Genomic DNA, 10920 nt, shown 5'->3' on the forward strand with positions numbered 1-10920 from the left:
CTCCCTCCCTTCTTTCTTTCTTTCTTTCTTTCTTTCTTTCTTTCTTTCTTTCTTTCTTTTTCTTAGAAAATTTATTTTGGAGTGTAGAGGCTTTGTTCCCTCTGGGAAGAATGAGTTAGATTAGAACAAGCAGAGATCCTTTTTAGTCTCATGGAATAAGGGGTTTGCTTTTTCTATACAGTTCTTGATATTTCAAATGGGGACAGTGTAGATACATCAGGAAACATGGAGCGATTGAGCTAGTGGTCCATTCTGTACCCTGGCATAGAGAAGCCAAGGGCCCGAGTTCCAGATCAACCTCCTCCTTCAGTACTGGGCTGTGATCCATGTAGGGAAAAGCAACCAATGACTGGAGAAAGTCAGGGCTGGGACTGAGGCTGTACTACCCAGACTTTTCCTATAATCTCTGAGATGCTGGGCGGTCTGGTGGATTATAAAAAGACCCAATAAGGGCAGAGACTAGAGTGAGGAGCTTTGAAGTACAGAGGTTAAGAACTCATTTCTTAGGAATGCCTGCCCCAGATTCTACCACAATCCAAGTGTGACAAGTTTATATATTATGTCTAGTTCAGACAGCAGACCAACCTGCTTACCTGCCATCTAATGCAAGGGTGATCCAGAGAACATCTCTTTAATCTCAGTCCTGTTTTTCTCAAAGTGTCTTCTTCCAAAGAGACTAGGGCAATCTATTTCATGTGCCTGGACACCATCTTTTGGAGGAGAGGAATTAATGAATCAGTACTGAAACACCAGTGTATTTGGTCTAGATTTAATCAGAAGGTAGAACTCACATGATGATTCGAACAGAAAAATTTTAATATGCAGAATATTTAAATGGTGATAAAAGAGTCACCGTAAGAGGTAAGAAAATGCTTTATGGTAGCATAAGACTGAGGAAACTCTAGGAAAGGAATATATGAAGGAGGGTTTCTCCGTGAAGCTGGGTTCAGACCTCAGTGAAGGATGTGAGGCACCAGGTTACTAGAGGGTGGAGGAGTTCCCTGGCTTAGCTACACTAGAGCTAGTCTACAGCTGACTGGTGAGCAGGAAGAACTCTCTGGAGTACATGCAGGTGGGGCACATGTGAGTTGAAGTTGGTGGCTGGTGGGGGGGTGGGGTATCTGCAGGGGGAGTAGAAATGCTGTTACCGACCAACCCTGTGGGGACTGGTAGTTGGCAGGTTAGCCACAGCCAATAGCTGGGCAAGGGTATGAAGACAGAGTCTGGGGTTCCAAGAGTAGACAAGAGGCCTGGACTGTGCAACATCCAGGTGGGAAAAAGGTGGGAAGGTGGTCAGCAGGTCTGGCCTAGGCTGTGAGGTGGTCAAGAAACTTGACTTTTTGGACCAATGGCTGGGTTGAACACCGCCAGAGTCCTCGCCCCCTTACCATTGTGTAATTAGACACAGCAGGAGAGTCCTTTTTGTAGTGCTCTTCTGTCAGCTTCTCCTGCGGTCTTACTATCATAAATTATCACAAAAGAAAAACACTTAAAGGAATTCCATCCATCATCACAGAAAGTGCACAGAAGGGGTAATTTGGAACTGAGTGCAAATAAACTGATAACTGGCACACAAAAACTCAGTCATCCTAAAGATATGCTGATGTGTTGACATATTTTCAATGACCTGTCAGTTACAGAGTTGTTGGGTTAACCAGTGCTGTCTCTATCCTCCATAGAACTATACAGATGTATGCCCCACTTCATGGTGTTGACTCATAGTCAGTTGATGATGTGCTTTCATGCCATTACATTAATTGCCCACACAATTTGGTAATTTTATTTATCTCCAGTCTGTTCATACTAGTTGTATTGGGTATCCATGCTAAACCTGTTTGTGCTACTTACATTACTTTTCTGTTTCATAATAAGTTATCTGAAAACTTAGTGACAGCATTGGGGCTGGTTATTATACCTCAGTGTCTATAGGTTTGGGACTCTAGTCAGCTTAATCTGGGTAGTTCTGATTTGGGGGAATCTCTCAGAGGTTGCAACTATGTTACTGGCTGGATCTGTAGCCTCTGGGGGCTTGACTAGAGTTGGTGTAAGTCATTCCAAAATGACTCACTCTCATGGTTGATAAGCTCATGGTGGCTATCAGCAGGAGGCCTTAGTTTCTTGCCATGAAGTCTCGATAAACTGGCTGAGTGTCCTTATGACATGACATCTGGCTTATTCCAAAGTGAGTCATCCTAGAGATAATAAGCTAAAAGCTATAATGCCTTTTATAATAGTGTTGGAAGCCACACATGGCCATTTCTGAGATGTTTTCTTGGTTATACAGGCCAACCCTACACAGTGTGCAAGAGGACTATATTAAGTTGTGATACTAGGAGAGGGACACTATAGGCTGTCATGGAGGCTGCCTACCACAGCAGTTATACTTGTTATTGCTACACAAAATTTAATCAAAGATTTAAAAAAAACCCATGAAATATGAATGTAAAACCACTTTTCCCATCAAACCTAAGATAATGACTTAGTTAAAAAACTTACTAAAAGTGAATGTATAAAGATCTGTTTTGTGAGACAAGCATAAGAAAACTTTAAGAGATTAGGGCAATTTTATAAAAATCTGTGTGGGCTCTGTTGCCAAATAACTTTCTAAGTGGCATGAATTTTCTATCTACTTTAAAGAAATTAATTGTTGATGTAAAAAAAACAGCCTTTGGACTAATAGTTGCCTGGAGATCTAGGAGAAGAGAAAAAAAAGGTATTACTCCAGCATGACACTTGCATACTGAGCATTATAGAAACAAATCATCTTGCTGTTATAAAAGGTAATGACAGTTAATGTCAATGGATGGGAGATAAATTGGATTGAAGAACACCCCACATACTATATCATAAGATACTATCTACAAAAATGATTTTAGAAAGAACAGGATAGATGAGATTTTATTTTAAAAATTGTAGCTCTGAGGCATTTTATTATGAAAACTTAGTGCCCATGCATAAACTAATACAAACTGAAAATTCATCTTACATTCACTTTGCTTCATAGCTTCTAGTAAATATTAAGCTTCGTTGATTTTGGATGCCACATAAACATAAGAAGATCCTCCTTTGAGTGATTTAAGCACATAATTCATCAATGGACATCTCTTGCTTTCCTTTTATCAGCAGTAGGGCTGACACTTTATGTTGTTTTCTTTTTGCCATTTTGGGTTCAGATCCTAAGAAGGCCTGCAAATAATAATGTAGTAATGGCCAGTCCAACTGTTTCCAGTTCACTGTCCTTGCCATGGCTTGGACTGGGCTCCTTAACATCTACAAAGAGAGCAGTTCATCGCAACCCAGGGGTCACAGCCACCAACTGCAAGCAAGCCTCTCCCAGAGGCAATGCACTTACTGCCAGCAAACACACAACCAAGAAACATACTTAAAAAAAATCACAATAATATCTATAAAATTCACCTAGACTAGAAAATTGCTCTTTGTTATTGGCAAATCAACAAATTCAACAGATTTTATAAAGAGCTGGTTTTACCAAAACCAGCTTAGATTCTGACATTTGGGCCTCTTAACAAATTACCTTTAAAAAGCATGATTTCAAGCAATGATAGTTAATATGATTATTTCTCAAGCTTTCTGCAGGTTAGGAATTTGGACGGAGTATGAAAGGCATGATTGATTATTTTTCTAAAAGTCTGGGTCCTCATCTGGAAGACTGATAACCTGGGCCATATTCCTAGGCTGGGACTTTGAATTATTTGGAAGAATCTTTTGGTTTGGTTTGATTTGATTTGTTTTGTTTGAGACAGGGCCCATGATGGTCTGAAAATTCACTCTGTTGACAGTAATTACAGGTGTGAGCTACCACATCAAGCTTGCTCCTGAGTGTCATTTGAAGTTCCAGGTGGGCTGTGCTAGAACATGTGATGAGGTCTCTCTGTATGGTCTCTGTATTGGTGCTAGTTTAGGCTTTCTGGCATCATGGTGACTGTTTTCCAAGTCTACTTGTCATCAAGAAGCCAGAGGAACGTTATATGGCTCTTCAGGATCTTACCTTTGGAAGTTATGTAACTTTACTTAAGGTACTTTTGATGACTTTTGATTGCAGATAATATCAAAATTACATTATAAGAAGACCATGAAGGTTAGAGAAAATATTGTCATCCTAGACTTCAGTTCTGTGTATGTGTATGCCCACAGGCACAGCCACATCTTAGAGCCACATCTTACTTTAAAAATGCTGTGAGCCTTAAGGATAGAGAGCCAGATTTTTACCATAGAATACAATAGTAAAGAGTTTGAATTCCTTTTTGGAAAGATGAAATGTAAGAACATATCTTATGTTCAAATAATTGAAACATTGTTTTCACTAAAACGGCATTGTTTACAGTGTACTACTGGAGTGAAATGCGTTAAGAAAAAGATATCCCAAAATTGAAACTAGCCATGTTAGAGAAATGTGTGAGATTCACCTAAAGGTTATTTAATTCCCTGGGACTGTTAACTCATTTAACTCTTTAGATATCATTGATAGACTATTTATAACTTTATATGTAGATGGTGACTTACAGAAAACTGACCATGATTCAGTAAATTCTGTTCAGTAGAAAAGAAAACCCCAGAGGTCAGAGCTAGTGTGGGACACTGACAAGTGTTGTATATGTTTTGACATTCTTGTTTTGGCCATCTCTTTTTAAGTGATGGTAAATATTCCTCTCTTCTATGCCTTTGACTCAACTTGCAAACTTACAGGTTCTTACATTAATGAGTTAAACAAATCTTTCATACATGTTTATATTTATATCAGAGTAAGCTTTTAAAAATATTTTATTATTTTTATTCTATGTGTATGAGTGCATTGCCTGCATGTATGTAAGTGCACCAATGTCATGCAATGCCCACAATGCTCAGAAGATGGTATCAGATCCCCTGGAGCTGGAGTTACAGACAGTTGTTAGCTGCCATGTAGGGGCTGGGAATTGAACCTGAGTCCTCTGCAAGAGCAGTCAATGTGCTCTTAACCACCAAGCCATCTCTTCAGCCCCCAGAGTCAGGCTTTTAACTTTTTTGAAAATCATACTTTGAAAAATGAAAGTCCTAGATGACCATGCACTAAAGCTGGAGGAACTGATGGCCTGTGCCTGGTGATTTTAAACTGGAGTCAGAAAACTGAAGCTCACGGGCCAAATTCTGTTTTAAATATTTGATCAGAAAACTGCACTTATCAATTGTGTCTTTGTGGCAAGATTTTTGGGAACTACTATAGCAGAACTGAATAATCATGACTATGATCCTATGATCCACGAGGCCTAAAATTTCATTATTTTGTTCTTTATGGAAAACTTTTGTTAACCCCTGCTACAGAAAATCTTCAATTTCAAAAGAGAAAAAAATAAAGAGAGAATCAAATCTGCAGCAAAAAGTGGCAAACAAATCTCTAAATTTGATCATAACTTGAACACTGAGCTGAACCAATAGCCTATGAGTATCAGTGAACAAGGAGAACGATCATCCTGTGAAAAATAGTATTTTAATTGTTCAAAAGGACTATTTTTATTAAATATGTCTTAAGGCTTAAATGACAATGATGATAATAGATATGCCATACACATTTTAAAATTTCTCATTTTAGCTGGTTTTTAAATCAAATACTAGTCTTGATATCATCAGGAAAGAAGACATTCAGCATATTTAAATTTGTTAGCTGACAAATCCTGGCTTTCTCATTGCCACACAGGGTGAATAGGGCAGAGATTTGTTAGGAATACTGGACCAATAGTTATAAATTCATTCTTCCTTTCTATCTCAGTGTAGGGTGAATGAATTTGCTATCTCCAGCTATATATGTGGCAAAGCATATTTTAAAAGGGTCACTTAAAAGAAGTAAATGCCTCTTCTGTTCCCCCATCCTTTGGTTAATGCCTCTTTTAAAGAAAGATTTAGTCTTATTTTTATTTATGTATAGTTATGTGTTTGTGAGTATACGCCACCTTTATGCAAATGCCTGGGGAGGTGGGAAGGGGGCAACAGATCCTCTGGAGTTACAGGCAGTTATGAGCTGCCCAATGCAAGTGCTGGAAACTGAACCCAGGTCCCCTGGAAGAACAGGAAGTACTCCTAACCACTGAACCATCTCTCTAGATCTTGGTTAATGCCTCTTAAAGCACAGTTGTGATGGTTGAATGTTAATACACACACACACACACACACACACACACACACACACACACATACTAAAGCCCATCAAATTATACACTTAATTTATATACTGAATTGGATGAGTTGTATCGTATGTGAAATATCACGATAATACTGATATTTCTTACCTCTAAAATCACAGGAAGAAGAAAACTTCAGTTCCCAGTTTGCTACATGGAACTAAAATGAAAAATATATGTTTAGCACTACTGTGTTTTAGAAACAAATAGAAAGCTGCTATGACTAAGCAATGCAAACATGCATAGTAATCTAAAACAAAAAAATCCAAACATTTGCTTGTTTTAATGGTCACAAAAATGCTATTTCAAAATAGTGTTTTATATATGTAGGTCAATTGTCAGGAAAAAACATTATTATCATAGTGTAGAGAATATAATTTTAGGCAGAGCAAAACAGACTTGTATTTATGAGACTTAAAGTAATTAAATTACATATCCACCAGGATGGCTTTCTTCTTAATTATAAACTATTCCTGGGGTCACCATAAGGTTCTCTTATGCCTGGGCTTATACCAGTTGCTCACCAGCTAGGTAGACAGTAAGGAGAGTGAATAAACAGACGAATTCCATCCTTTAAAGAAAGAGGTGAAGAAATGGTAAAATGCACTCAGTTTAACAATACTTCCATTGTTCAAAACATTTTCGACACTATTTGTCTTTTTCAAGCAGGGAAACCAGGTGTGTGTATATGTGTGTCCCTATGTATGGTATTAATTAGCACCATGGCTTATTTCCAATTTTCCTTTGTCTCTCTGAAAATTCAAATCTACCCTGAAAGGGGAAAACAAATCACCACTACTGAGAATGTTCTGAGTGGACTGAGCAGGGCCCAGGAAACTAGTGGGAAGATTAAGACTGAAGAAACGAGGCTCAGGAATTTGGCAGGAACCTTGGTGGTAGACAATCGAGGTCATTGCACACAGCAGTTTGGTTTAGAATGTACCTCCCAGCATGGCCACCATTAGACATTTATCCTCACTTGTACCAACTGGCAGTATCACTCCCTTTAGACGCATCTTCCCAGGCAAGAGTGCTTTTGCAACCAAGCCATGTGCCATGCTTGACCCTAGGGTGTGGAAGTAGATGCATCCTTTAGGAGGCTGAGGAACCAGAATACCAGTGCTCATGTTGCCCACCACCTCAGATGCCAATGAGCAGAGACAGGATTGGCTCTTTAAACTGTGCTTTATTTAGAGAGCTGGCTATCTGGGAAGACTGAGGACAGACATCTGCCAAATTTGTCCTCTCTCATGTCCAGCCAGCAAACTTTGTAGTGAGTGGGAACAAAGGCAGCCAAGCATTCTGGTTTACTTTTGTCGCTCTGGTCAGGTGGTCAGTCTTATCTGAGATCCATGGTGTTTGTGTGTGTCTCCTATGTCCCTTGCACTGCCCCTCCTACCATCTTTCTCTCTCTGCAGTAGAATTACCACACTCCTAAGGCCTGCTAAGTCTTACGTTCCTCTGGAGGTACCTCCTGGATCAAAGGTTAACTAAGAATAAACAAACCATTAGCAGTGTGTTCATATACATGTATTTACAGATTCCCTTTTACAATATGAGAGACAAATGTGCTTGTATAATATGATATAGAATATAAAAGTGTCTTGGGGCTGGAGAGATGGTTCAGTGGCTGGAGAGATGGTTCAGTCCTCTTGCAGAGGACCCAGGTTTGGTTCCCAGTATCCATATGATGATTAACAACTGTTGGTAACTCCAGTTCTGGGGATCTGACACCCTCTCTGACCTCCGAGGGCTTTGCACAACATAGGTGCACATACATCCATGGAGGAATACACTCATACACATAAAATAAAAATAATAAATAAAATATTAAAAAAAATCTCTATCTGTCTCTCCTGTTCCTTTAGGACAGGGTGTTCACACTGAAATTCATGTAATAGAGTACTTCTCTTCAAAGTCTGTTACCAATTTATTTACATTAAATATTATTGATATATCTTTGAGTTCCTTTATCACTTCAAATAAGTAAGTATTACTAATATAATTTAAAATATAGAGTACAGATGAGTATTTAAAAGAGTTTTGCAGAGCATGGTAGTGCTTCTAATCCCAGCACTCGGGAGGCAGAGGCAGGCAGATCTCTGTGGATTCGAGGCCAACTTGGTCTCCATAGTGAATCCAGGCCAGCTGGGGCTATGGGGAGACCCTGCCTCAAAATCTCAAAAAGGCCAAAAAAAAAAAAAAGTTCTTTCATGAGCCAGGTAAAGTTAGCACCTGTATTAGGCTATTAGGGCACTGCCCACTGCTCCAGTGTCCCTACAGGGGGCTAGAACGTGGATCTTTGGGAAATTCCACACTATGGTGCATTATCTCCTATCTACTGTAGGCTAGAAGTGTGTGTGTGTGTGTGTGTGTGTGTGTGTGTGTGTGTGTGTAAATCAAAGGAGGAAATAGGAAAACACACAAACTTGTTTTTTTCTTTTCTCTGTCTAATCATGGAGCTCTACTCAGCACTCACCTCAGGTTTAATCTTTTGTTTGACTTAGAAAGGAAAAAACAACATTATTTGAAATTAAAAAGCAAAACCAAAACAAAATTGAGAAGTAGAATGTTCTGCCCTACTTTGCTAAGAGACCGATGTTCTGTAAACTCCTGAGGAACTTCTGTCTGCTGACACAATTGCTGCATAGCAAGCTTAGGGAAACTTGAGGGACACATTTGTCTTCATTTTCTTCTCTATATACAAGCAGGAATAAGCCAGGGGAAGGTAAAGATGAACAAATAGAGTCATCGTCATCTTTGGATAATTGGTGGTAAAGTGCTGGTGTGTCTTATTTTCATTCTATCAAGTCATCTTCTAATTGGGTGTCCTTGAGAGCTCACTGCTGGCTCCTTCACTTCTGTTTTCTTGTTAGCATCCTCTTTGGGGGACAGGGCAAGTTTACCCAGGAGAATGATCAAATGTGCAGGCAAGTATATCTTAGTGTTATAAGCCCATTAAATTTCGTGTCATTTCTTGCGCTATGCTGGAAAGTGCTGATTATGGACCAATTTTGCAACATAGAACTTCTCTTCTGTGAGCCCAGACATTCTGTCTTTGATAATTAGTCTCCTGCTTTAGTCTGAGCCATTAAAACTCAGTATAAGTTGCCAACACTTGTGGATGTGACAAGCCCAGAGCCCACCCTACAGAACATCTGCAGCTACTTCTGAAGTGTTATTAACTTACCTTAGGATAAAAACTCTCAAACTTTCACATTCATTAGAATTACCCCGAGGGCTTGTTAAAACACAGGTTTCTGGGTTCTGCTTTTAGAGTTTGAGTCATTAGACCTGGAGATGAGTATGAGAATTTGCATATCTAACAGTCTCCAGGCATTATGTTCAGGGTCTGAATTGGCTTCCTAAAGCTCAGGCATTGGAAGCTTGACCCCTCATGTAGCCATCTTGAGGGTTGAGGGTGGTACTGTGGGGGATGATTGGTCATGAGGGGTCTGACCATATGGCTTAATCCACTTATGTGTTCATAAGTTCCTGAGCTATTGGGATGTGGTGGAAACTGGGAGGTGGAGCCTAGTTGGAAGAAGTGGGTCAACTGAGGTGTGCTCTTGAAGGATATATATTGTTCCCTGCTCCTCCCTCCCTCTGCTAATGACATTCTGCCTCATCACAGGCCCAGAAACGAGTCCAGTAACTGAAACCTCTGAACCCATGAGCCTAAATAAATCTTTCCTCTTTTAAGGTGATTTTCAGGCAGATATTTTGTCATAGGTGATGGGAACAATAGGTAGAAATTACATAGGAAGTTTAGGGTAAAAAGACCTCAAAAAGAAAAGTGGCAAGTTTCTTTTTTGGCTAAGAACTGTAAAGTACACTGCCAGTACATTTGTCTTTGTCTGAAGCCACAGATGCCCGAGCTATCTAAGCCAAAGATGTCTCTGGTTCTGCCATAGCTAGAGGCAGAGGATGCCAGAAAGGTGATCTATTTTTTCACTCTCTTTTCTCTAAAGGAGTACCCTGTTTCTGGAAACCATACTGAGGGCATCACCAGACCCTTTTTAGGAACCTGGAGACCTGGAATGGGAACTGGACTGACCAGCTCATCACCCCCTTCCCTTCTCCCTCCAATAAACCCTTGTTAATTCCTGAGCAATGAGACTCAGTGGAATCTCACTCCTAGGGACCTTCCTACTGTATGGAGCTCTGCTTCCTCTCTCCTAACCCCCCTGTAATAAAATACTTAAGTCTAAAACTCACCCTCTGTGGGCTGTGAATTTCATTCTTTGAATTTGCCAGACAAGTACTTGAAAGCCTCTGGCTTGAGGTGGCTTTGGTGGCAGTTGAGTTTCTGGAGCACTAGCCTCTCAAGCTAAGTACAACAAAGCCAAGAAAGACTCCGTCACTCCCAAAGACACCGCAGTATTTCTGTATCACAGGTCACAAAGCTGCCTAACACACCAGGTGATGCTGAAGCTGCTGGTCTTAGGATCACATTGAAGACTGCCTTGTTCTTGGAAAGCTGTCCTGGGATTCAGCTTCAAATAGGTATGTAAAAACCCCAAGGAAAATGGAGAAAACAGGGCATTAAGTTGTTGAATTAATGCTTGTTAAATATCACAAGATACATTGTTTTATGTGATGGCTTTGGGACTGTTTCTAGTAATTTTAGTGATCCCACTGAAAGTGTTCAATGAAATTTTCCCTTTTGTGTAAAATAACAATTGAATACTTTCTTCACTGAATATAGAAATAAACTTCATTGAAAGTGGCAAACAACTTTCTTGGG

The sequence above is a fragment of the Nannospalax galili genome, unplaced genomic scaffold (assembly GCF_000622305.1).
Source record: "Nannospalax galili isolate Female #2095 unplaced genomic scaffold, S.galili_v1.0 scaffold751, whole genome shotgun sequence".
NCBI classification, from domain to species: Eukaryota; Metazoa; Chordata; class Mammalia; order Rodentia; family Spalacidae; genus Nannospalax; species Nannospalax galili.